We start from the raw sequence: 26,184 nt of genomic DNA on the forward strand, positions 1-26,184 counted from the left end.
TATTCCTGTAGTTGAAGTTGCGTATCTTACATCGACCCCCCGCACCCCTCGCCGTAGACCAGGCCTTATTAGATGCATGACCATGGTACTCTGGCCTCACTGTTTAACTTCTACTGAGCAACAGTATTTTGTGCTCTAGCCAAGACCTACAAATGATGTGGAACAAGACAATCAGCTCACTGGGGCAAAAACACAGGGGGAAAGAAAAAAACTACAGCCCTGCTTAGAGGACCAGCCCTGGCTCACGTTGCCTCACATGACACTCCAGTTTGGTTTTCTTTTTTCACACCCCTGTAGAAGGCCAGTAAGATAAAGCACCATCTTGAAAATGTGCCCGAATGTGTCCTCTTAAGTGGGCCAGGCTAAGTATTTCCAGGCTGACGCTGTGCCTCACTGTATTTTACTGATATTTGTTGAAATGCTGTTTTAATGGATGAATTAGTGAATAATGGGCTGGGTCTGTGTGGCCTCACATTCATAGTGGTGCCTGAAATTACACTTTAGTGCAAAAGAATTTTCTTCTGAATAAAGCCAGGCCAATATGGCTCTTTAAAATATATAGTACACATTGAACTGTCTCTTCCATTTCTCACTCTCTAAAATCAAAGGCCAGATCTTCAGCTGGCATAAACTGGCACAGCTCCATAGACTGTGGAGGTATGCTGATCTATATCAGCTGAGTATGTGGCCCACAGTGTACCATGGCATTTACATTCTCTTTTTTATCATGTGGGCACCATCAGAATACTGCCCACAACCTGCCAACTACTATAGTTACAGATCTACATCAAAGACAGTATTTAGGCTCCATATCATGGCCACATGTGCTTTTAATATTTGGTTTTAAATGGTTCATTGAACAAAACAATTTATGAACACCCACATGTACCAATAAAACTAATCTTAAAAACTAAAACTATGTACCAATAAAATATGTATAAATGGCCTGATTCTGCCCTTTGAAAAACAGTCAGGGCTTCCTACTATGAGCTAGGAAAACCCATTTAAGGTAGGAATGCTTAGTGTCTTGGATGTAAAAATACTGACATGGATGAGCTATGAACAGGCTTTAAGCCAGAAGAGCTGATTATCCCCCCACTAAGGGTTTTTTCTTCTCCCAGTCAACAGATGCTGGTTTCAGTTACTACTGAGCAAAGCTGAGCAGCAGGCCCGTAGCAACAAAGAACGTGGCCCCCTCCGAACATATGTCCGGGGCCTCTTACAATGCAGAAACTGGAATGCGGTATTTATTTTATACAATATACAGGGTTCATATTATGTATACATAGGCCTACAGTATACATGTATTCCGTATTTACGCAAAGCGCTTCTTTCGAGCCTTGTTCTCCGCAAATTGGTTAATCAATGCGTCATATCCAGAGATCTGGCAATTTTGTTTTCGATTGAGATAACTGCAAGCGCAGAAAGCCTGTCATCTGTCATGGTTGAGCGCAGGATATTCTTGATCAGTTTCATTCTGCTGAAGCTCCTTTCAGTACCAGCAACAGAAACTGCTGTGGTCAGAAGAATTCTGATGCAAATGCAAAGATTCGGATATATTTCCTGAAGGCTGTTCTTGTATATGTACGTTAAAAAATTGTTTGCCGTGACAAGTCCTCTCTCTTTCTCAATGACATAAATAAAATGATTCAATTCCATTATGAGTTCATTGGCATCAATGTCTCCCATTTTTCTTTCAAAATTTTTGCTGTGATTCTCCAGTTCATCTTCTCTGTGACACTGCTTCAGGCTGTTAGCGTTGTACAGAAATCCAAACAACTTATACCACTCCACGAGTTGGTCAAATCGCGATGAAACAGAAGATATGGCCTGATCAGTGAGAACAAGAAAGAACTGCGATTTGAATTTTTCTTCAGCAGAAAGACGACTCGAATCATCAGCACATTCGTAATCAAACATTCTCTTTTTACGTTGCACCCTGGTTTCTGGAAACACCTGCTCAATACCCATATGCTCTGCTATTTCACATGCATTTGTGACCACAGAGTTATATCCTGTATTTTGATAGTCTTCCAAAAACTTCATTGTAGCACCGACTTCTGCCTGCAGTATGTCAATTGACACATCTGGTGACTGAATTAATTTGCTGGTTTTATTGACGTGAAATAGTATATCGTACCACGTGTACACAGTCAGAACAAAAGGCCACGTAGTAACATGGTCTAAAAGCGCACTGGCTTCTGTTGCTGTATTGCCATCTTTCTTTTCGAGCGCATATTCTCGCAAAGATGACAAAGCATTGCACAATTCTTCAAGGTGATAATGCAATGGCTTCACAGCATCAATTCTCGACTCCCAACGAGTGTCCGATAACCCTTTAACAGATATTGGCATATGTTCTTGAAGTATATCCCAACGTGAAGGTGAAGAAGAAAAGATAACGTATATTCTGTTAAATCAGACCGAAAAAGTCAACGGCATATTTCGATGACTTTGCCGTGTCTGAGATCACAAGATTCCAAGTGTGAGCTCCACGTGATACATACAAGGCACGGTCATTTATTTCTAGCATGCGGGCTTGAACTCCTTTATTCTTTCCTCTCATATTTGCGCCGTTAGCATAAGCTTGGCCTCTCATGTCAGCAATGTCTATTCCTAAGTTGTTTGCCTTTTCAAGAAACGCTTCCAATAAGCCCTCGCCAGTTGTATCATGAACATTAAGAAAACCAACAAACGCTTCACGAATATTGACACCATCTTCACCGTTGCATTCAACAAACCGTAACACCACAGACATCTGTTCTTCATGTGACACGTCGGGAGTACAGTCCAAAATAACTGAATAATATTTTGCTTTTTTTAAGCTGCGCTATGTTGGCCTCTTGAATGTTACTGGCAACAAGTTGAATCAGCTCGTTTTGGATCTGTGGACTGAGGTACTGAACATGTGTCTCTGCCTTCTTAATCCTCTGTAAAAGTTCGCTGAGGACAATATCATACTTTGCAAGCAATTCAAACAGTCCCAAAAAGTTGCCATTCGAAGGATCGCCGAGCTTTTCATTACTTCCTTGAAATGCCAAGTTTCTTTCGGACAAGAAAATAAAGACATCAACCATGCGTTTGACAACATTTCTCCAGAAATCTTTCTTTCAGCAAAGCCTGCAATTCAAGTTGGTCAATAGATGTACGGTTTACTATGCCTGACCGAAGGTCAAACCATTTCACCATACAGTCTTGATGACCTTTGCCTGTTTCATGCTGCTGAAGTCTTTTTGACAGTGCTTTCCAAGCAGATGTTCCACAACGTAGCGGTATGTCGCCAGTGCCAAATAATTTACAACAAAAACAAAAAATGGCATCTTTCTGAACTGAGTACATTAACCATGAACGTCTTATTTTCTCGCCATTTGCCATGGTTCGATAGAAATGAGTACTTGTGAACCTCCGTCTTTCCTCGTTAAATGGAAATTCGTTAACTTTCATTCTGCTGCGGTGGGCCACGTGCAACAATGTCACACGCTTGCCTGTCCGATATTATAGACGGCCAATCTCCTGGATCATCAGTCAATGGTTCAGATTCAGATACTTCTTTCCTGGCAGCAGCTGGAATATCTGTCACAGTTTGTTTGGTAGAACAACTGGCTACACCTTCGACCTCACTTGAAGCACTTCTGGATACTTCTGGATACGATTCGTCGCTGCTAGCGCTGTCCGTTTCATGTGCCTGTACCTGTACATTGGATTGCAGCACAAAATACATTGACAACTTTGGAATTTTCTCAAGTTCCTTCTCGGCATCTTTTGCTGCCTTTCGTTTACTAGCTCCGCTCTTATACATTCTCTTAGACATCACAAAGCATGCTTCTGCGTTGGAAACGATAAAAAACTAAACAACTAAATTAATAACATTTATCTGCCGACAGCCATTATGAACGCAAATACACATTGTTTGAACGGGTCCAACTAAAATTCGAAACTGACCGACAGACAACTGATGTAGCCAATAGCATTACGATGTATCATAATGACTTCATGGTTTTGTCAGTAAAACCGACATGGATTGTGCAATAGCGTCAATAAATGTCACTTACCTAGTTATACCTTACTCTTTTTTTGCCACTTTTAGGGGCCCCCTTCCTTGCGGGGCCCCCTCCGGTCGGAGGGTATGGAGGGTGCTCGCTACGCCTCTGCTGAGCAGGCTCCTTGAGAATTGGAGAATGAGCATGTTTTACCTTGGTAGTCTGCTTTCCATTGAATAACTAATGCAACTGAAGAGTCTATCTCAAAACACAGCATCTTCATTTTCTCTCTCGATAGATAGATAAGCACCTATTCCAGGTATAACATCAATAGACCCCGGTTGTCAGCAGGTGGGATTGAACCTGGGACCTCTGGAGCTAAATGCATGAGCCTCTACTGCATGAGCTAAAAGCCATATAGCTGTTAGCTAAGGCTGTAGCAGACTCATAAATCTCTATGTGGTTATGGTGCCACTACATGGGACAAAGCACCACACTCAGGAGGTGTGTGGGTTACACAGGTTCTAGGCAACTTTTGCAAAGATTACAAATACAACCACAGAGAAGATAAAATCAGCAACACTAAAAGGTAACCAGCCAGAAATAAAAATATCAATCCAAACAACACTCAGCTCACCCACAAATACCAGTGTCACAGGATCGGTGCTATGCCCCAGCTTTTAAACAGTCTCTTCAAGGAAGCTTTTTTCACTGTGCCAGGATCACAAAGGATTTCAATCTTCCTTCAGGATAGGCCATCCAGCCACACCACTTCTGAGAGAGTGCCTGTGGCTTCAGATCTCCTGCTTCACACTGTGAGCTCTGCCCAGCAAGTCCAACTAAGATAGACTCCTAGTCAGAGACTTTTACATTCTTCAGGGACTAATGCACCTCAGTGAGGATTTGCATTGACACCAGGCAGCATCATCAAAACAACAGGGTTCATTAGTCAACTGGAACACAGCATTGGAAGTCCTTAAGTTTGCACAGAGAAAGGTTAAGACACAGACCATCTGGCTAAGCCACAGCAATCCACCAGCCAAGCTGCTGTGAACTTCATTTCAGGCTCTATCTTTCTCTGATCTTTTGTCAGTGCCATGTGAGAGAAGCCAGCCTCTTCATCCCCTGCTTGTCATCTCTCTGTCCTTTGGTCTTGAGCTGGCCTCTGCTCAGCTTCTCTGCTGAGAAATGGGGGGAAACCTCCTTCCTCTTAGTCATTGATTGTTAGGTATCAATTACCTGATCACTGGGGTTTCCCTGGTCTCTGTGGGATACTGCACTGATATGGATCACTTTCAGCAGGTTCAAGCCAGTTCCTTAATGACCCATTATATATAAATCTATCCATGCAGTTTTGGTCACCCCATCTCAAAAAAGATATTTTAGAAATGGAATGGTACAGAAAAGGACAACAAAAATCATTAGGGGCATGGAACAGCTTCCATCTGGGAAGGGTTAGAAAGACTGGGACTGCTCAGCTCAGACAAGAGACAAGTAAGGGGGGATATAACAGAGAGCTATAAAATCATGAATGGTGTGGAGAAAAGGAGTAGGGAAATGTTATTTACCCCTTCACAAAACACAAGAAGAGAAGGTTACTCACTCTGTGCAGTAACTGAGGTTTTTTGAGATGTGTGTCCCTATGAGTGAACCACTGTAGGTGCAGCAGTGCCCCCTGTGCAAGGGATCGGAGATCTTCACCAGCAGTGTCGGTAGGACCACACACGTGCACCTCTCTGCTCTCGCAGGATGTGTGGTCCGACTGGCCCCTGCTTCCTTCTCTGCCGCAGAGCTTATCTTTCAGCTCTGAAACCCAGGGGAAGAGGGCAGGTAATGGTGTACAGATAGGGACACACATCTTGAAGAACCTCAGTTACTGCACAGGGTGAGTAACCTTCTCTTCTTTTTTGAGTGATGTCCCCATGGGTGCTTCATTGCAGGTGACTAGAAAGAAGTGCCCCTAATTGGAAGCCTGGGGCTTCGGAGCAGCATTTACTGCAGACGATAGGACAAAGTGTCCTAAGAGAGTATCAACTGCAGCATCAGGAGTGATGGGGGAAAGTGTCTGCTGATGCCCATGTGGCTGCTTTGCAAATGTCAGCAATGGGGACATGATTAAGAAAAGCAATGGAGGTGGAGAGAGAGGGTGGAATGTGCTCTAATTCCAATAGGAGGTTGTCAATTGTGTAATTGGTAGGACAAATGTATACACTGCGAGATCTAAAATTAAAATTAAATTAAAATACTTGAAAAGGCATTGCTTAGAGATGGCTGTGCCCTTGGATCTTTCAGCCACTGAAAGGAATAATTGTGGCAATTTTCTGAAAGGTTTAATTCTGTCCAGGTAGAAAGGTAATTGTTGGCTGATGTCCAAGGTGTGCAGAACTGTCTCCTGTTGACTGCCATGAGGCTTCAGAAAGAAGCAAGAAAGGTGGATAGGTTGATTGAGATGGAAAGGGGATGGTTTCTTGGGTAAAAATGTAGGATCTGGATGTAGCGTAACTTTGTCTTTATGAAAGTGTGTGTATGGGGAAGAGGCCATAAAGTCCCCAATTTCATCAACCCATTGGGCAGAGGTTATAAGTGAACATAGGATCATGTTGCCATAGATTCTAGTCTAGTAAGGGAGTATAGGATAAGGCCATGGTCCCAGGCCAGAGTTGGGTCCTGTATGTGAGGGTAAAGATTTTGGAGGCCCTTCAGGAACCATTTCGTGAGTAGGTGTGTGAGGACGGAGTGGCTGTCTATGTGGCAGTGGAAGCTCATGATGGCTGCCAAATGCATCCAGATGGAACTGGTGGTTAATCCCAATTGTTTAAGGTGTAAAATATAGTCAAGGATAAGTGGCAGTGGAGCGCTCATTGTGTTGACCTGATGGTAGGCGCACCAGCACTGGAATCTAGTCCAGTTGCAGAGGTCAGCGCGTTTAGTTGTGTCGCGTCTGCTATTCAAGAGTATCTGTTTAACTGCTTCCGAAGAGAGGGGATTCAGGGAACAAAGCTTTAGCTCCTTTTGAAATATGTGGATTTTGATTAACTGTTTTGAAAGTACAGAATGAGAAAATGATACCATTTCTATGAGGCATATAACTGATCCTTCTAAATAGGGAGAATGGCCATGCATGTTGTTTTCGGGAAGGGGTGTATGTCTAGTGGCTACAGCACAGCGCTGAGGGTCAGGACTCCTGGATTCTTCTCTCAGCTCTGCAGTTCACTCAGATCTCCTTTCTCTTCTCTTACCCCTTCTGCTTCCTTTTTGCCTTTCTTGCTCTCCTCCCTTTATTCCACTTGTATATTTGTTTTTTATGGGAGACTCTTTGGCTTTTAATAGAATAGAAGAAAGTTTAAATCAGATTCCTCTGTTTAGTGGAAAAGCAGAGGAGACTCAGGCCTCCCACTGTTCCAAAGCCCTGTGTATGTTGCCCTGAGCAGCTGCATTTTTTCAAAAGAAAAACAGTTTTTAGGAGAGAAGTGCTGTTTTATCAGTACAGTGTCTCACAGCCTTGCTCCTACTCCATTGTGGGGCTTGATTTTCCATGTCCTCAATAACCAGCTGAATTCCAAGTATTTTACTACAACGTATAACTAACACATACTTCAAAGGCCTAAAGGGTCAAACTTTCAAAACAGGTCACCTAAACTGCAGCTGCAATGTTTGTTCACACACCCACTGTACACGCAGAATGGGTAATTACATGAATGAGAGTGCCTGTTTCCATGTGCCAGTACCCATTTTCGACTTACAAATGTGATTTTTGCATGTCCACATATAGATTTTGTGAATGAAATTGAGGGAGCCTGTCTATAAATATGTCCCCGAAAGAGGGAAAGTCTCAGAGACACAGGAGATAGAGCCATTGGAAGCAGAAATGTAAAAGAGACTTTCAGCTTTTCTTTAAAAAAAGAAAGTTTCCTCTCCTTTTGTGCCGATAGCTTTGAAATCCTGTACGCAGGGCAACAGGGTTAAAAGGAACAAGCAGACTTCACTTCTGCAGCCAGATAGATGACCTAAGATGACTCCTCCCTTCCTGCCCCGAGTTTCATGTAAAGGAGTCAAATACCTTTGAGGGGTTTGTACCAAAGACTCATTTTCCTAGCGCCCCTCCCCACCCCAAGTCCTCAGGCTGGCCCTTGGGTGTGACAATGGTAAATGAATAAATATTTTAAAATAGCTATTCACTTTTTAGGCCAAATTCTGTCCAAGACTTCAGTGGGGCACTATGGCTGTACATGAGGACAGAACGTGCTCCTCCCTCACACCCTGCCCATGGCTCTAGTTTAAAGAAAGCATTGTCAGCTACGTATGACCACCAGAACAGAAAAATGTAACAGCCTCCGATTTACAAATATCTAGACTTTGAGCTATTCCAAAGGATTTACAGAAATGACAGGAAGGAAACAGCTGGTGACAGTAACTAACATGCCTTTATTTCCTGCATTGACAAATTTATATTAGTTACTCAATTTGTAATTCAGTTTTAAGAGGAGACCCCCAAACACTGCATATTTGAGAGATTAAGTTGTTTGTTTTTAATGATAAATTGGGAACATATGCGTCTGCTGACTCAGTGGAAAAAGGACAGAGTACAAACCTCCGGCCGAGTTTCTCAGTTGTTCATAATGAGTCTGGTACTGCAGTCATTACACAGTCTTGCTGAATTCTGAATGTGATGATTGAGGGGACTGGGCCCACTCTTGTGTGTGTAACAATCAGTGGAGGAACTGCATGGCTTCATTTAAGCTGTCGTTAGATTGATTTTTGAAGGTCAGAATAGCAATGAATGTTTTGAATAGCATACGTTAGGCAGATCCTTCCTTTTAAGGGCATCTTGGCAGTTTTTCTGTCTAAACAAAACTGTTTCAGTTATGGGATCCTCTAGCCTTAATTTCAAAGAATCCAAAGCTTGTTCCAGAGTAACCACAGAGGTCAGTTCAACATGAGAAACAATGGCATTTATTCTTGTGTGCAAAAGATCAGTGCAGCTAATTCTTACAGTGAAGAAAACACTGCTAATCTTGGTAAATTAATGTAACATGTCATACAACTTTGGGCAGCTCTACTGGAATTTCCTGGGGAAAGTGTCCCAGAGATGCTGTGTGTCAAATTCACTTCACGTTCAGCGTTCATTGTCACATTCACCATCACCTCATGCAGGAGGTATGAAAACAACCCTCTGTGCTTCAAGGCAGTATTTGCAAAAGCGGAACACACAGACTGAACCCTGCCAGACATAGCGATCTAAATGGATCCCTGACTTCAGTGGAGTTACACCAAAGATGAAATTGGCCCATTACTTTCACCTTGGGTGAAATCCAGACCCCAATGACATCAATGGCAAAACTCCTGTGGACTTCACCGGGGCCTGGGTTTCATTACTAGTGCTTTAATGTGTTTTGCTGCAGTGTATTGGGATATACTGTGGGAAGCAGCCCACAGTAGTTGGTGTGCACTTGCCACTCTGCACTAACTCCTCGTGCTAGTGCATGCTGCAGTTCCCACACCCATAGTTCAAACTATAGGGCCATGTAGACATAGCCCAACAGTACCCTCTGGCAGTTTGGTTAAAACATTTCCAAAGTATGTTAAGCTAGTGCACACGAAGACACTCTTACTTCACAGTAAGATAGTCCATGTTGGGCGTTAGTGCAGAGCAACTAGTGCACACTAGATAGCGTGTGCCAGCTACTGCAGGCTTCTTTCCTTGTGTAGATAAGCCCTTCGTTTATGTTACTAGTGTTCTTAAATGTGGCCCACGGACCACAAGGAGAGAGCATGTTTGGAGAAGGTGAGGATTGGGCTGCACAATCACTGGTGAGTTGCATGGGGGTTAGAACATAACAGCCATGCTGGTCTGTCTAGCCCAGTATCCCGTCTTCCGACAGTAGACAATATCAGGTGCTTCAGAGGGACTGAACAGAACAGGTAATCATCAGGTGATCCATCCCTTGTTGCCCCTTCCCAGCTTCTGGCAAACAGAGGCTAGGGACACCATCCCTGCCCATCCTGGTTAATAATCTTTGGTGGACCTATCCTGGCTAATAATCATTGGTGGACCTATCCTCCATGAATTTATCTAGTTCTTTTTTGAACCCTGTTAAAGTCTTGGCCTTCACAACATCCTTGGGCAAGGAGTTCCACAGGTTGATTGTGCGTTGTGTGAAGAAATGCTTCCTTTTGTTTGTTTTAAACCTGCTGTCCATTAATTTCCTTTGGTGATCCCTAGTTCTTGTGTTATGAGGAGTAACTAACACTTCCTTATTAACTTTCTCCACACCTATCATGATTTTATAGATCTCTATCATATCCCCTGCCTCCTGTTAATAGACATGATGATCCAAATGTAGCCCTTGCTTCAGCTTTTGAGCTCCTTTGCAAAGGAGAATCTGTTTTCATTTAAAGATTAAAGTCAGTCTCTAGCCTTGAATGTAGAATGTAGCCTTGAAAACCATACACTGATGTCAACGCATTGTGAAGGTTCAAAGGAATATACAACTGGGCTCCATTCCTGCAGCAGGAGGCTGAGGGGACATAAAGAAAACTCCTTCCCTCCCGCTCACACACATACACACATTCAGAATGTAGAATAAATCAGTTAAGTTTGGGGTATATCTGCAAGAATAATCTCCTCAACACTCCCCCATATCCTTAGGCCATCCTGGGCATAGCACTGTGATTATCCAGGACAGAAATGAGCTATCTGCTGTTGTATTGTATGTGGGGTGGGAAGGGGTGGGGAGGTAGAGTGTAGGTGGCAAAAATTATTTTTGTAACTCTGCTGCTTAAAATGGTCAGCCCCCTCTGAGTGTACTTGACATCCCTGTGATTGCAACAGCCACTGCAAGGGAACTCACTCCTTGTGTTTCCAATCAGAGCCTCTAGGGTCCTTATAAGTAATGGGGAAACAGTAGGAAAGCGCTGCTTACCCAAGCCGGGGAGAGGAGGGGAACCCCCTCCCCAGCTGTTAGCAGAGCTCCCATTCCTCTGCTCCCAACACTGCCCCTTATTTTAACTGCTGCTTATAGGGGTGCACCATTCTGTCCCCACAATTCCAGGAGTCGGATTCCTACAGTCACTACAACCCATCTGTTTTTGATGGTGCTTGCCTGTCCCACCCCCAGGGGCGGCTCTATGTTTTTTTGCTACCCCAAACACGGCAGTCAGGGAGCCTTCGGCAGCATTTCTGCAGGAGGTCCGCTGGTCACGTGGATTTGGTGGCATTGCTGCGGGTGATCTACCTGTGGGGTAGGTGGGAGAGTGTGGAACTGGTGTGATTTTGTAACAGGGAACAGTATTTTACTCAGAGATTTTTGCATGTATCACTGACTGGGGCCAAAACTTTGAAGAAGCCCATAGTTAACTTTTGGTAGCATATCACTGTGCAGGGGGAGGACTGGAGACAACCCCTGAAGAGCCAAAAGCTCTGTAATAAAACACGGACACTGTTTATCTCCCATAGACAGTAAATAATGGACTTGACAAATATAGACTTCTCTTTTTTTGGTCACAAGAGGGACATGCCCACCCTTCTATCTCAATGAGGTAAAAATGTGAAAAAAATTAGGGTATGGCTACATCTGGAATTTCAAAGCGCTGCCCCGGCAGCGCTTTGAAGTGTGAGTGTAGTCAGAGCAGCAGCGCTGGGAGAGAGCTCCCCCAGCGCTGCATGTAAACCACATCCCTTACGGGTGTAGCGTGCAGCGCTGGGAGCCGCGCTCCCAGCGCTGCTGCCCTGATTACACTGACGCTTTACAGCGCTGTATCTTGCAGCGCCCAGGGGGGTGTTTTTTCACACCCCAGTTGCAGCGCTGTAAAGTGTGAGTGTAGCCAAGGCCTTAGATGGGACATAACATTGTTTCAGATATAACATGCAGATATTCTGTCCATACATGATTAAGAGCTTTAACCAACTCCCACTGAAGTAAATGGGAGTCTTCAGTGGGAGCAGAGGACAACAAACCAGACTAGTGTAAGAGTATTAATGCACTGCTACCATGACTGGTCTAACAATAGTCTCATAGACTCATAGACTCTAGGACTGGAAGGGACCTCGAGAGGTCATCGAGTCCAGTCCCCTGCCCTCATGGCAGGACCAAATACTGTCTAGACCATCCCTGATAGACATTTATCTAACCTACTCTTAAATATCTCCAGAGATGGAGATTCCACAACTTCCCTAGGCAATCTATTCCAGTGTTTAACCACCCTGACAGTTAGGAACTTTTTCCTAATGTCCAACCTAAATCTCCCTTGCTGCAGTTTAAGCCCATTGCTTCTTGTTCTATCATTGGAGGCTAAGGTGAACAAGTTTTCTCCCTCCTCCTGTTGACACCCTTTTAGATACCTGAAAACTGCTATCAGGTCCCCTCTCAGTCTTCTCTTTTCCAAACTAAAAGTCTGATGAAAAGGAAAGGATTTTTGTTTCTAATTATTACTGAGAACAAGGGGCACATTCAAGTTGAGAAGTTTTACATTTCTCTCCAGAAAACTCCATCATTAGCAAAGTCACACCAATTCCAATTTCCCCCACAGCATGACAGGAATGGACAGTCCCTGCTCTGAACAGTTTATGGCCTAATCCCCAGATACTGCAGCAAGCTTGGTGAGTGCAGACTTCCTCCGCCTGCCCAAAGTAGGGTGACTAGACAGCAAATGTGAAAAAATCAGGACAGGGGCTGGGAGTAATAGGAGCCTATATAAGAAAAAGACCCAAAAATCGAGACTGTCCCTATAAAACCAGGACATCTATTCTGGTCACCTTAGCCCAAAACCCCAGCGAAGTCAGTGGGCTCTGTCTTGATGCAGAGGTTTGCCTGCAGAGCTCCTTGCAGGATTCAGTCCTAAACTACAGCTGATCAAAACATTATTGAGGTGGCGGTTTTCCATCAATAAATGTAGTTCTTTCTAAATCAAAATGTTTTGTAGGAACACGCCGCTTTTGACAAAAAAAATTGACAGAAAAAGTCGGAAAGTTTTGTTTCAAAAGTACTGTTTTGAGCCATTTAGACATATACTAAAGTGTGTTATTGTGTATTGTATATATATGATAAATATATTTAATGCAAACAGCTAAACAAAATCAAAATAACAATAATCAACACAAAATGTGGGGTGCGGAGGCAGAGAGGAGCCATGTGCAAAGGAAAGTGAAGGAGTAACTAAATTCCAGGCCCCTCCCTTGCACTAGTTCTTTTTCCTAAAAGAAAAGTATGTTTAGTGAAGGAATGGCATGAAGAAGGTGAGAAATAAAACAGAATACAGAAATTACAGTCTAGTCTAGCAGAGGGAATGTTTCCTGCAGAGAGGCAAGGTTTGTTAAGTGTCCCAATGCAGAACAATACTCCCTGGCTTTAATTCCAGACTCTCAACAGATGTTTTAGTTTATGGAATGGTCTGATTTTGAGTTTGGGGTCTTTCTAAATGGGGGCATGAGATGAAAATAGCATTGTGGTCTTGATGGAGTTTTCAACTCTCTAACAAGATTTAGTAAAGATATTTGCTTGAGTTCAATCAGTTTTATTATATAGCCCAGCTTTAAAGTCTGAGAAGCATAGTACTTACAGATGAGGAAGTCCTAGTGGCTGGACTAAAGGCACATTCAATATATTTAAACCAATACAACACAGACTCCAGTCCATCTCTCTACTCTATTCACCAGTACTAATACAGACCTAGTAGGTAAAATATCCATTCCATTTGTGTGTCTCCACTCACCCAGTATCATGTGCTATTCCTTTGTGAATAGTGGATCTAGAAGTGTTCAGTGAAACGGGCTGAGCACTCCAGAGGAGCAGGAGTTGGTGTGTGCCTATTGCTAACCTGCACAGAGACAGAGAGGCCTGCAGATGCCTGGAAGGCAGTGCTTGTGTTGCCAGAGGCTGATGGTTTCAGGGTATTGATCCACAGCAGGTACAGACAAGACTCTCTCACACAGGGCCGGCTCTAGCCATTTCGCCGCCCTAAGCATGGCGGCATGCCGTGGGGGGCGCTCTGCCGCTCGCCAGTCCTGCGGCTCCGGTGGACCTCCCACAGGCGTCCCTGCAGAGGGGACCAGCCTCCACAGGCACGCCTGCGGGAGGTCCACCGGAGCCGCTTGCTGCCCTCCCGGCAACCGGCAGAGCGCCGCCCGCGGCATGCTGCCCCAAGCAAGCGCTTGGTGTGCTGGGGCCTGGAGCTGGCCCTGCTCTCACAGTACCGGCAGGTGGTGGTGAGGGGCCCTGGGAATTGTCACAGTGGAATAGTCAGCAGGATTTACAGCCAGTTTTCTGGTTAGCTAAGGATCATGCTCCATGCACTGAAATACCAGATAATATAGTTACTCAGCAATTCACAAGTGAGAAGTTTGGGAACAGGTAAAGGAAAGGTTACAGTCTATTGTCTTGTGTTTGTTTCTAATGGGGAATTGAGCAGCAGAAAAGGCAGGATGAGCAAAGAAGCATCTGTTAAGTATGCCAAAAAGCAGCTGGAAGAGTTGTGTACAGAGTGCTGCTTACCTACTAGCAGAAGAAAAAAAAGTGGAAGACTTAAAGCCCTGCTAGTGGATTATGACAAGTGACAAAAAGGACAACTGGATTCCCCGAAAATGCCTAAAAATTTAAGGCATGTCTTCACTACCAACATTAAAGTGCTGTCGCAGCAGCACTTTAACATGGCTGTGTAGTTGTGGCACCAGTGTGGAGAGAGCTCTCCCCACGCTGTAAAAACACACCCCCTCATGAGGGGAGTAGCTCCCAGCGCTCGTGCACTGTCTACACTGCCACTTTACAACAGTGAAAGTGGCATCGCTCAGGGGCGTGTTGTTTTTTTTTTTTAATCACACCCCTGAGAGAGAAAGTTTCAGTGCTGTAAAGTGGCAGTGTAGACAAGGCCTCAGAAAATCAGCAGGGTACAGTCAACAGGAAGACAGCCCTGCAGAAAGAGCTGGCTGGACAAGTGGAAAAGGAATGAGAGCACCAGAGTTGGGGAGCTGCAGTGAGAGACAAAGAGCAAGAAGTAGAGAGAGCTGCCCTAGAAGTAACCCACCAGAGAGCACTGGTGTTAGAAGACAAATAGGGCAAAGCCTGAGAAGTAAAAGCCCTAGGAAAGGAGAGAGGCAGCACACCCTAAACATATCAGATCTACAAAAACTGATTCTTCAGCACACACGTATCACTCACCAGGGATCACACAGCTGGCACAAGCTGGTGCCCAGGTTGCAGAGGGACCAACTGCATTGAAGAATATCTAACCACCTTTGAAAATATAGTGCAACATGGACAGACCTCGGTTGTCGTCAGGTGGGATTGAACCTGGGGTCTCTGGAGCTTAGTGTACGAGTCTTCACAGCATGAGCTAAAAGTCAACTGGGTGTTAGCTAAGGCTATAGAGCAGGCTCATTTTCTCTCTCTAAGTGGTCTCAGTGCCACTAGATGGGACACACTACCACACCCAGAAGGCGTGTGGGTTACATATGCACTATACATAAAATCCCTGATGAACAGAGAATGACTTTCCTACTTCCTAAATTGACTAGTAAATCTTTACAAATATTTAATATGGATGCTGGTGAGGCTATGACATATGTTCAGTTCAAAGAGTCTGTGTTGAAAAGGTTTCAGATTACTCCAGAAGCATATTGCCTCAAATTCAGAAACCTCAAAAAAGTTGATAAGTTAAGTCACGGCGAATATGTGCATAAAATGGTGGATTATTAGAGAAAATGGATAAAGAGTAGAGGGACAGAAGCCCATAACAAGTTGGGAGACCTGATTGCTCAGGAGCAGTTCTTTGAGGTCTGTGCTGAGGAAGTGCGAGCCACTGTATGGGAGAAAACTCCAACATCTGTGGAAGCCGTTGCTGAAGTGGGTGATTCGTACATACAGGTAAGACTATTCAGGGTCTGCAACTCTAAAGGAAAAGGCAACAACCTGGGATAAAAGTGGGTTCCCAGTTTGTCCCTGGGAATAAGGGAGTGAAGCCCACACCACCCCACTAACGGTATCCTCCTCATAGCCCTAACTATTGGGCCACAGCCCAAAAAGAGGCCCTCAAAAGGGTTACTCATGTGGGTCTCTTGATCACGTGAAAGGCAATGCCCCAAGTGTGCGGCAGGGGCGGCTCTAGCCATTTTGCCGCCCCAAGCACGGTGGCACGCCGTGGGGGGCGCTCTGCCGGTCGCGCGGTTCCGGTGGACCTCCTGCAGGCGTGCCTGCGGATGCTCCACTGAACCCGTGGGACCAGCGGACCCTCTGCAGGGATGCCTGTGGGAGGTCCACTGGAGCCCCCTGCCGCCCTCCTGGCAAAGCACCCCCCACAGCATGCTGCCCCAAGCACGCGTTTGGCACGCTGGTGCCTGGAGCCGGCCCTGGTGTGGCGGGTCCACATTCACTCCCCAGTCTGTTCAGGTTAATGCAGCTACACTGGAGCCAGACTTCAGTGGTGGTAGAGGGAGCCCTGGTTAACTTTGTCAGGTCTGACCTCCTGGAAATAGAGAAAGTTTACAAAAAATGGCCAAAATAAATGGTAGTGTTTAGATTTCCCTTGTCCAGCGGGATAGGATTCAGGAGAGTTCTACCCTCCTTGGGGAGGAGTTGAAACTACTAACTTTAAGACAGTTTAAAACCATGGTGCCTTTGGCCTGCATCAATTGGAATGGGAAAGTTAAGGGGTACTTTGAAAGTGGGAGTTCTTAAGAATTTACCAGCTGATGTTCTGGTTGGGAATGACAATACCACTGCCCAAGGTTGTTAATATGGTGACCTTTAGTAAAGTGAAATATATCCCTGATTCACAGAGGCAACCTCCAAAGTGAGAAAAGCAGCTGAGGAATGGAGGAGAAACCTCTGCACCCTTGTCAGTAGAGAGGGGCAATGTGTCTCAAGGGAAGAGTGTGGGGGATTCTTACCCCCTGCCTGCATCAGATCTCCAGGCAAGCAGAAGCCAAATGGAGTTTGCTGCAGAACAGAGGACAGATCTAGCAAGTATAAAGACAGCCAGTCTCAGTAATGCCCCATATAAAGGGAACACAGGGAAGTTCTTTACAAAAAGGGAAGGATATATAGGGAGGCCCCAGTGGGGCAAAAAAAAAAAAAAAAAAAAAAAAAAAAAAGAGCCTGGGGAACCTATAAGCCATTGATCTCTCAAAACATTGTGCAGTTAATGTTACTAGCCCAAAACTATGCTTTTTCAGGCCACTCAGGAACACAGACATACGAAAAATTAAAGAAAAATTGTTATTGGCCCAATATCCAAAACGAGGTAAAAGATTACTGCAGAACTTGTGACTTACGTCAGAAGTGGAAAAAGGCTGTAAGGTGCTGCAAGGCTCCCTTGTCAATAATCAAGGAAGTGTTTTATAGGGCTACCATGGACATGATAGGCCTACTAGCTAAGCCTACACAGAGGAAAAATTATATTGGTGGCAGTGGATTTCACCACTAGGTATCTGGAGGCAGCTGCTCTTCTTAAGAATATAGAGGCCGAAACAATTGCTAAGGCTGGGTTCACTGTATGCAGCCAAGTAAGTTTTCCAAAAGGAGATTTTAATCACATTTGTTGGTCAAATTTCACATCCCAGCTATTTAGTGGGCAATGGACGATGTGTGGGGTGAAACAACTTTGATCTGCCCCCAAATCTCACCACAGGAGGATGGCTGTGAGATAGAGGAGGAGCCAGTGGCTTAATATATGCAGAGGTTTAGAGAAGATTTAAAAAATGGTAATGGCTCAGCAAAACCTCACAAAAAGCCACGCTGCTCAGAAAGTATGATATGACCACAGTACCTGTAAGCAATGATTTGATGTGGGTGACTTGGTGCCAGTGTTGTTAAAAAAAAAAAAAGGGACAAAATGCACACCTCATGGGAGGGGCCTTTTGAGGTTCTGGAAAGGGTTAACAATGTTATCTACAATATACAAAGGCCCAACAACAAGGCTGCACCACAGACTGTGCATGTAAACAGATTAAAAGCATATCACAATTGAGAAGCCATCGTAAACATGATATGCTGTGCAGGGGAGGATTCTCAGACTGCGGTTCCCATTGATTGGACGGCTGAATGCCACAGTGACACGTCACTAGAAAGCATTGTGGTATGTGAAGAGTTAACCTCTGCCTTTTCAGCGGGGTTATGAGTATGTTGCTGTCCCCCGGCGAGTATTTTCCAACAGACCAGGTCTGACTTATAAAATGGTCCACAAGATAAACACTGAGGCCACAACCTGCTCCCAGCAGAGCATATCGGACCACTGGAAAGAAGCAGGAGCAAATTTGAAAGGATATAAAAGCGTGCTGGACATGGGGATAATTAAAGGACTAAAGAGCCCTGGGCTTCTTCAGTTATAGCGCTCCAAAAAGAATGGGACCATAAGGTTTTGGTGTTGATTACAGAAGCTTAACGCTGTCACATTTCATGATGCATACCCTAGACCCAGAACTGATGATGTTGGACACTCTAGGTTGAACAAAATACCCGAACACCCTAGACCTAAAAACAGGTATTGGCAGGTATCAGAGGGGTAGCCGTGTTAATCTGGATCTGTAAAAGCAGCAAAGAATCCTGTGGCACCTTATAGACTAACAGACGTTTTGGAGCATGAGCTTTCGTGGGTGAATACCCACTTCCTCAGATTACATGCATCTGAGGAAGTGGGTATTCACCCACGAAAGCTCATGCTCCAAAACGTCTGTTAGTCTATAAGGTGCCACAGGATTCTTTGCTGCTTTTACAGGTATTGGCAGATCTCCTTAAACTGTGAAGAGCAGAAATAAATTTGCCTTCATTACTGATTCGGGACGTTCAGAGTTCAAAATGTTCCCTTTTGGATTAATTAATGCAGGAGCCACATTTCAGAGGCTTGTTAATTGGGTGTTAACTGGATTGCAGGACTTGTCTCTGGCCTACATTAATTATATTGCAATTTTCAGCAATTCCTAGTCAGACCACAAAAATCACTTGGGAATTGTGCTGATCAGACTCAAAGATACAGGGCTCACAGTAAGAGTGTCCAAGCATAAAACAGGCAATAAGGGACTCTTATCTAGCTCACTGGGTAAGAAGAGGCCGGATTTCCCCAGACCTCTTAAAGGTGGAATTCACTGTTAACTGGCCTGTACTCCAAACCAAAAAACAAATCCAGTCTTTTATAGGCTTGGCTACCTATTTCTGCCAGTTTGTAAGTGGTTTCAGTAACATTTTATGTACTATCAGATTTATGCAAAAAGACAAAACCCAATAAAGTAGTGTGGATGGCAGCTTGTCAGAAAGACCTTGATGAGGTAAAGAAAATTCCATCAGGAAAGTCTATTCTGCTCAGTCCAGATTTTGACAAGGTGTTTGAACTGTGCACTGGTGCATCGGACACAGGTCTAAGAGCAGTACTGATGTTCTTGCAAATAGGTGAAAGTAAGTACCCTGCTGCTTTCTTAAGAAAAAACTGACACCCAGAAAACAGAACTATTCTTTCATAGAAGTAGTATGTTATGCAATTATGTTAAGCAGGGAATTCATTGTCCTGAAAGGCCACTCACCATTGATATTGCTACACAGGACAAAAGGTACTAACTCAAAACTGCTACTTTGGAGCATTGTTCTCCAAGTGCACATCACCAAAAATTCGAAGTATTATTTCACCAGAAGTGAAATGCCTGCAAGCTGCATGGAAATTTTTTTAAAAACACCATAATAGAGGCTCAAATTCAACTGCATAGTAAGAGGACTGTAGCAGAACAGAAGCACTCTTTCACACATTGAACTAAAATAGAATGGACACTGCATCATCTACTGCAGGAATTTCCACTGCCCATCGCTGTGGAATTGGAGTCTCAAGGACATTAAGGCTTAATAAACATTCATGATAACCAGTCAAACAGAATTCAGAACACACAGCACTTGCATCACCAGGGCTCTATTGTTAAAATTGTATAATTTAGAACTTCTTCATTTGCTAAAACATTAAAAGCAATAATAAAAAATATATAAACAAGTGAAAAAACCATGGCATAAGGGGTATACATTTTGAACTTGGACACATTATTAGTTTAATAGCAGACAATCTGATTAGGCTACTCAATATTGCAACAGTTGAGTCCAGTGCTTAGCTGAAGAAATTATCTTTATTAAGAATTAATTTATAGGGAAGTTCTCCTGTGCAAACCCACAGCTTTAACAACATTATACATCTGCAATGTCTGCCTAAGAATCGGCAAGAAAACATGCTTTATCTCTCACAAACAGGTGCTATGTATAGCCAACAGGAATCTACCATATGCTTTAAAAAACATTAAAGGGCTAGATTGTCCCAGAAAGGCATCTATTTGAACAGAGTGTGTCTCCCAGGAGAAGTGCAGTCCCTTCCTGAGCTCTTCAACATCATTTAGGATTGTCCAGCTGCTCCCATATCTCCCAAACCCTTTGGGACACTGCACATCCCTAGGGCACAGGAAGAAAACAGCTCATTCCTATGCTCTCCTGAGTGCAGAGCCTGCTACTGTCTCTGTTCTTTGCAAAGGGAACTGTTATGCATCAATCCTTGGCAGAGCACCCCATTTTAAGAACTACATGGGGAAATGGATGATTTTAGATTAAGCCTTTACCCTAAGGCATTAGTGCAACATGATGCACAGAATGAAGACTGCTATTTTTGAATGGCATCAATTGTGAAATGAAACTCCATGGGTAAGAAGAGTCAGCAGTTCATTCACCTGCTCCCCAGGTGGCAGGGTTCTTCCTCCCCAGAGAAGCGCCCATGGTGCCTGGCGTTCAGCCTGCAGCTTAAGGCAGGCTCCACACTGTTGCAAGGGGGCTGCATCTTGCCAGAGCCCATGGCCATCCTGCAGCCCTCTAGCCACTTCTGGCTCACTGGGGGCACCATTTCAGATGTGGAGAGGGGCATTTTTAACTATGATTCCAGGGGCTACTTAGGCACCTGAAAACTCTAGGGTTTTTTTTTTGCAGATAATAACTTAGAAATTATCTGTTGATTTCACTTTACCCACAAAGGTATTTCCATCAATAATAATTGAAATTTACAGATAGGGAAAGCAAGAAAAATGCTGCTTGAGAACTTGCTAGAGTCAAAATCCAGTGATTTAGACTTCTGAATTAGGCTGGTTAGTGACAAGTGAATGAATAGTTAGATCAACAAATCATTTCTGGGTTTTAGGATATTTATTTTGTATATCTTTTTGACATAGGATATTGACACGTTGTGGCTTTTGCAGTGTTGTTGTAGCCATGTTGGTACCAGGATATGAGAGCTACAAGGTGGGTGAGGTAATACCTTTTATTGGACCAACTTCTGTTGGTGAAAAAGAGAAGCTTTGGAGCACCACAGAGCTCTTCTCCAGCTCTGTGGAACTCAAAAGCTTGTCTCTTTCACCAACTACGGTTGGGCCCAAAAAAGATATTACCTGACCTACCTTGTCTCCCTCAGTTTGTGTTTTAACAGCTTTAAAGCTTGAACTCTTTGAATATCAACTTCTGTCAAATAATTATCTAATCTTCCATCCCCCCCAAATTTCCCACAACTGTGAAAATTAAAAATTAAAGATTCAGAAAAGTGTAACAAAAAAATCATTACCCAAAGCTATAAAAAAATAAAAGTTGAATTCTACCAAGCCTATTTATAAGCCACCAGAGCAGCAGGGTTGAAGCATGTGTGGGAGGGTGGAATCTATTCCCACTAGAGAGATCTCAGTTTAAGAGCCTGATACTTTAAATCACAATCACGCATTGTCCTCACACTAACAGCAGGAACCCCATCGACTTCCAGAGGATGAGCGAGGCTTGCAGGATATGGGATTAAGTCAACGATGGCAATAAAGAAAGGAGTTTCTTTATTCTTGATGCAGTACAGAAATGTGCACAATGCTTCGCTCAATAGCTCAGACAAGGCCCCCCTTTCCCAAGGAATTTCAGTATACTGGTGGAAACAGAAACAGTTTAAAAAATAAAGCCTGAGGGTGGGGATAGGCAATCGAGGATTGAAAGAAAGGGAGATCACAGCAGGCAGGTACCACCTTCTTAATGGTTAATCTGCCATTAAAACTCCAGAGCCACAGTGCTGGGAACATCCTCCCTGGAACAGGGCATAGTACAGTGAGTCAGCATGCTACTCTCTACCTACTGTGGCCCCCATTCCTGCTCCTGTTCAGATGGGGGCACCCCTGCTCTGGAGGAGTTACCTGGGTGTCCAGCTGCCCCCTGCAGTTTGGGTCCATCCACTCTCCAGCACTGCATGTCTGAACACTGTGCACCTGCCTGGCTGCCTCTGGGCAGGTCAGGTGGGCATGGGACTTGGGAGGTACCAATTCACAGCTCTGCATGGTGCCCTAAGCAGTGGCCCAGCCCACCCGCCCTTAAGACCTGCTCTGTCTATTAGCATTAGAACAGTTGCTAATGAAGAGATGGTGGAAATTCAGAAGGAAATTAACAGGAAGAAGTAAACAGTGTGCGTGTGGGAGGGGTCTGTCAGTCCATTCTGGTATACCTAGGTGTGGAGAGAGACACCCTAGCATCCTTCACTAAGGAAGTAAAATAACAATGAATTTGTTTCATGACAAAGATCTCTGCCAGGCTTTTTTGAAAACATTGGGGAAGGAAAACTATCTTGTAAGAGATAGATGAATGCCTTGTTGGTTAAGTTTTGTCTCCGGAAAGCATGATATGATTGTGTGTGTAACATTTGTTTCCAATACTCTATTACTTGAATCTGTTAATAAGCTATATGCCTATAGTGACAACAAGAATAAGTTACGTGCTGTGTGTTAAGTGGAGATACTGAGTTACATTTTACAAGTTGGTATGTTCCTCTGGGAGTAGCAGATCGAATAGTTCTGTGAGTGTTCAGTCAAACAGGGGCTGAGTACTCCAGAGAGATGCTTGGAAGACCCGAGTGTTGATGTGTGCCTATTGCTAACCTGCAGAGATAGAATGAGGCCCACAGAGGCCTGGAAGGTAGTACATGTGTTGCCAGAGGCTGGTGGTTTCAGGGAGCCAATCCACAGCAGGTACATACAAGAGAGTTTGTCATGCTAAGGGCAGGTGATGGGATACTAGATGTGGAGGGCTCTGAGTTGCTACAGAGATTCTTTCCCAAGTGTCTAGCTGGTGGGACTTGCCCACATGCTCAGGGTCTAACTGATCACCATAGCTGGAGTTGGGAAAGAATTTTCCCCTGGGTCAAATTGGCAGAAACCCTGGTTTTTATCCTTCCTATGCAGCCTGGGGCATGGGTCACTGACAGGTTTAACTAGTATAAATGGTTTAAACTAGTGTAAATTCTCTATAACTTTAAGTCTTTAAACCATGGTTTGAGGACTTCCGTATCTCAGCTAGAGGTTGGGGCCTATTACAGGAGCATGTGGGTAAGGTTCTATAGCCTGCAACATGCAGGAGGTCAGACTACATGATCATGGTGGTCCTTTCTGACCTTAAAGTCTGTGAGGTGGTGGGGGAGGTGCCTCAAAACCCTGTGTATCCCTGGTGGGGGCCATTTACTGGCTGAAGTCAGTCCTACAGGCTGCACAGCCCCAGTGGTATGGTTGGAGGATGAAGGGAATCAGAGGAACTGAACAGACAGTCACTGAGCCTTAAAATTCCACTTGCCCTGTAGAGTACATTCCACTGAACTGCACTGAGCTCTTGTTAAAAAGACAGCTCCTTCCTGCAAGACAGGCAGCATTCTCAGGCCTGAGGGTTGTTGGGAGTAGTGTAGTACAGGAGGAGGAGAGCCTCGCTTGCATGAGCCCCTCTCTCTGGGCAACTCTAATGCTGGCTACCATGCAGTCTTGAAGAAGAGGTGTCGTTGTGGCTTGTGGAGCAGGTTGCTCTTTCCCCAACCTGTTGCAGAGTTAATACCCACAACATGCACAGCTCAAAGGGCTACTGATTGTTCTGAATTCACACCCATATTTCATAGAATTTCAGCTTGAAAAGAAAGAATCAATCACCACAAGTGGGAGGACTGTAGAATTTATACACTGCCATGAATAGCTTGTTTTGTGCACTTGGCAGGCAGACAAATGATGTTTCATAAACATCCAAATAATGTTAACTGGAGACTCTCACCTACGCAGAACAGGTTTGTGTGCAACAGCTGACAAACACTTATTCTCATTCTACAATGTGCAGTTTCTTCCCAGATTGCATACAGCACACTGCCCACAGACCAAGACTGCACAGTAGGTTAGTAACTTTGATTTTTTTTTTTTAAAGGCTATCATGTCAGCTAATATCAAATGACTTTTTTGCTGGAAAATATTAGGAATTTCCTTAACTTTGCAAGGGTGTGACCCTGAAGCAAAAATGATTTAATATTTACAAAATATTTTGCAGAACACATTTTTCAGAAAACCTCAGCAGCAAAGCTTAAGTGAATTTATGAAATGATGTTGGAATCTTTCATGAGAAAAGACCTCTCAATTTCTGTGTTGGGCTGATGGAATGAAAGCTTGAAGCTAAATATGTAGAACTATGTCTACAGATGAAAGACAATTAAATTAGTGCCCAAACCTGACAAAAATAGACTTTTTAGAAATAATTTTGGTCAGATGTGTGTGTATCTTGGATTTAAAAAAAACCTGTCAGTAAATTTTCTAAGAGCAATGTTAAGTTCATAAATGTCATGGTGCCTTATTCTTGTGTTACAAGGCAGAATATATAAACAGATTTAGCAGCAGCAGATTTTTAATCTAATCATATGTGGTCTAATAAAAAAAATCTACATTTTCCAAAGGCACCACATTTTTGTTCCTTTGATTAAATGCTTTCAGATAAGTCAGAACAGCAAAACAGAACCAGTTACATCTTACCTTACTTTGGAGCAGATCAAATCAAATTTTCCACAACAACAATATGCTTCCTTGGGTTTGTCTCATAAATTTTGCAACTTCAAACAAATAGATGCAGGTTGGTGATTCAAAGTCTTTCAGAGAAAAAAGATAAAATGCCTTAATGACAAATAATGCACTTCTCTGAACATGAAAAGTTATTTAAAGCCTGAGTCTCTTGTACTAAGTCTTTCAACTGTCTTTCTCAGCTAAACAAATTCCCACCCCTTTTCTCGGACACTTGCCAACTCCTCTAATTTAAAGCGACTGTCAGGCTTGCTATAAAACTGCCATTGGAAAGAGCTCAGTATAGAGGAATGAGCAAGTGTGAACTCCAGGCTGAAGCAGCATGACCTATAGTTCTACCAGCGAGTATAGACTCCCCAGGTAATGTGATATAATATTTGGAAAAACATTTAGGACCAAGTTGTCCCCTTTTACACAAAGACATGGGGAAGGGACAAGAATCAAGCTGTTCCCCTTAATATGGAATTTAGGTGGCATATTGGCCTCAAAGTGAAGGGAGAATGCATGGCCTTGAATACACACTGAATGCAAAGATCCACAGTAGTGGCCTAATCCAAAGACCACTGAAGTCAATCAAAAGACTTCCATTGACTTCATTGGCTTTGGAGTGGGCCCTGAATCCTTCCGTGTCCTGTTCTCAGAATAGCTACTTTCTGTGGATTTCCTAACCCTCTATGCTTTTTTCCTGGGCTTTCCACACTTCTCCCAGCAGCATGGCTAGCTAATTGATTGTATTGTTGATCCAGTGTTATGTACTCCCACCCCAGGAAGGGGAATCATACAAGTCCAGAATTGGATTTTACCCTGCTCACTTGTCTGAATGTATCTCTGCACGAATATTGATGGGTTTCATCAGGGAGCCTGCTGCATCCATTACAGGTGACTTTGCCTTCTGAGATCCTGCAGAGCCCTAGGCACAAAAGCCAAGATTTTCAAAAGTGTCCACTAACTTGGGGTATCTCCATTCTGAGTTGCTCAAATTAAGACATCCTAAAAATAGAGGCACCCAGAGTGTGTGAAAGTTAGGCCACAGTGTTCATGCAGAGAGGGCCACAGACTCAGATGGAAGGGAGAGCAATTTCCAGAGGATCTAACGCATTCTTGGGAACTTCATTTGAGCAGTTTTGGGGGAATTAGTGTGTATTTGTCTCCATAGCATAGAACATGCTTACAAATACGAGTTAACTTTGTGGAATGATTTTTTAAAAATGGATGCTCAGGCTTATATTTTCAAATGTGATTGAAGATTTTTGGGAGCTTCAATTTGGGGAAACCGCACTTCCAACACCTTAAAGGAGCCTGATTTTCAAGGGGGGGGGGGAAATGCTCAAAAAATTTCTGAAAATCGAGTCCATTTAAGATGTGCCTCAA

The 26,184-nt window shown here is 43.8% G+C and overlaps 1 protein-coding gene across 2 annotated transcripts in view; it reads right to left on the reverse strand.

The window, feature by feature from the left end:
- Positions 1-25,692, reverse strand: part of C1QTNF7 (C1q and TNF related 7) — a 100,709-nt gene extending 75,017 nt beyond the window's left edge. The window contains exons 1-2 of one of the 2 annotated variants that reach the window (XM_050947969.1): positions 25,617-25,692; positions 24,769-24,881 (exon numbers count right to left, since the gene is read on the reverse strand). The gene's annotated coding sequence lies outside the window, so the exon portion shown is untranslated. Of the gene's footprint in view, positions 1-24,768; positions 24,921-25,616 lie in introns of those variants that run through there. The other variant, XM_050947970.1, reaches the window with a different exon arrangement.
- Positions 25,693-26,184: the final 492 nt, after the last annotated feature.

This window comes from Gopherus flavomarginatus, chromosome 3 (genome assembly GCF_025201925.1).
Source record: "Gopherus flavomarginatus isolate rGopFla2 chromosome 3, rGopFla2.mat.asm, whole genome shotgun sequence".
NCBI classification, from domain to species: domain Eukaryota; kingdom Metazoa; phylum Chordata; order Testudines; family Testudinidae; genus Gopherus; species Gopherus flavomarginatus.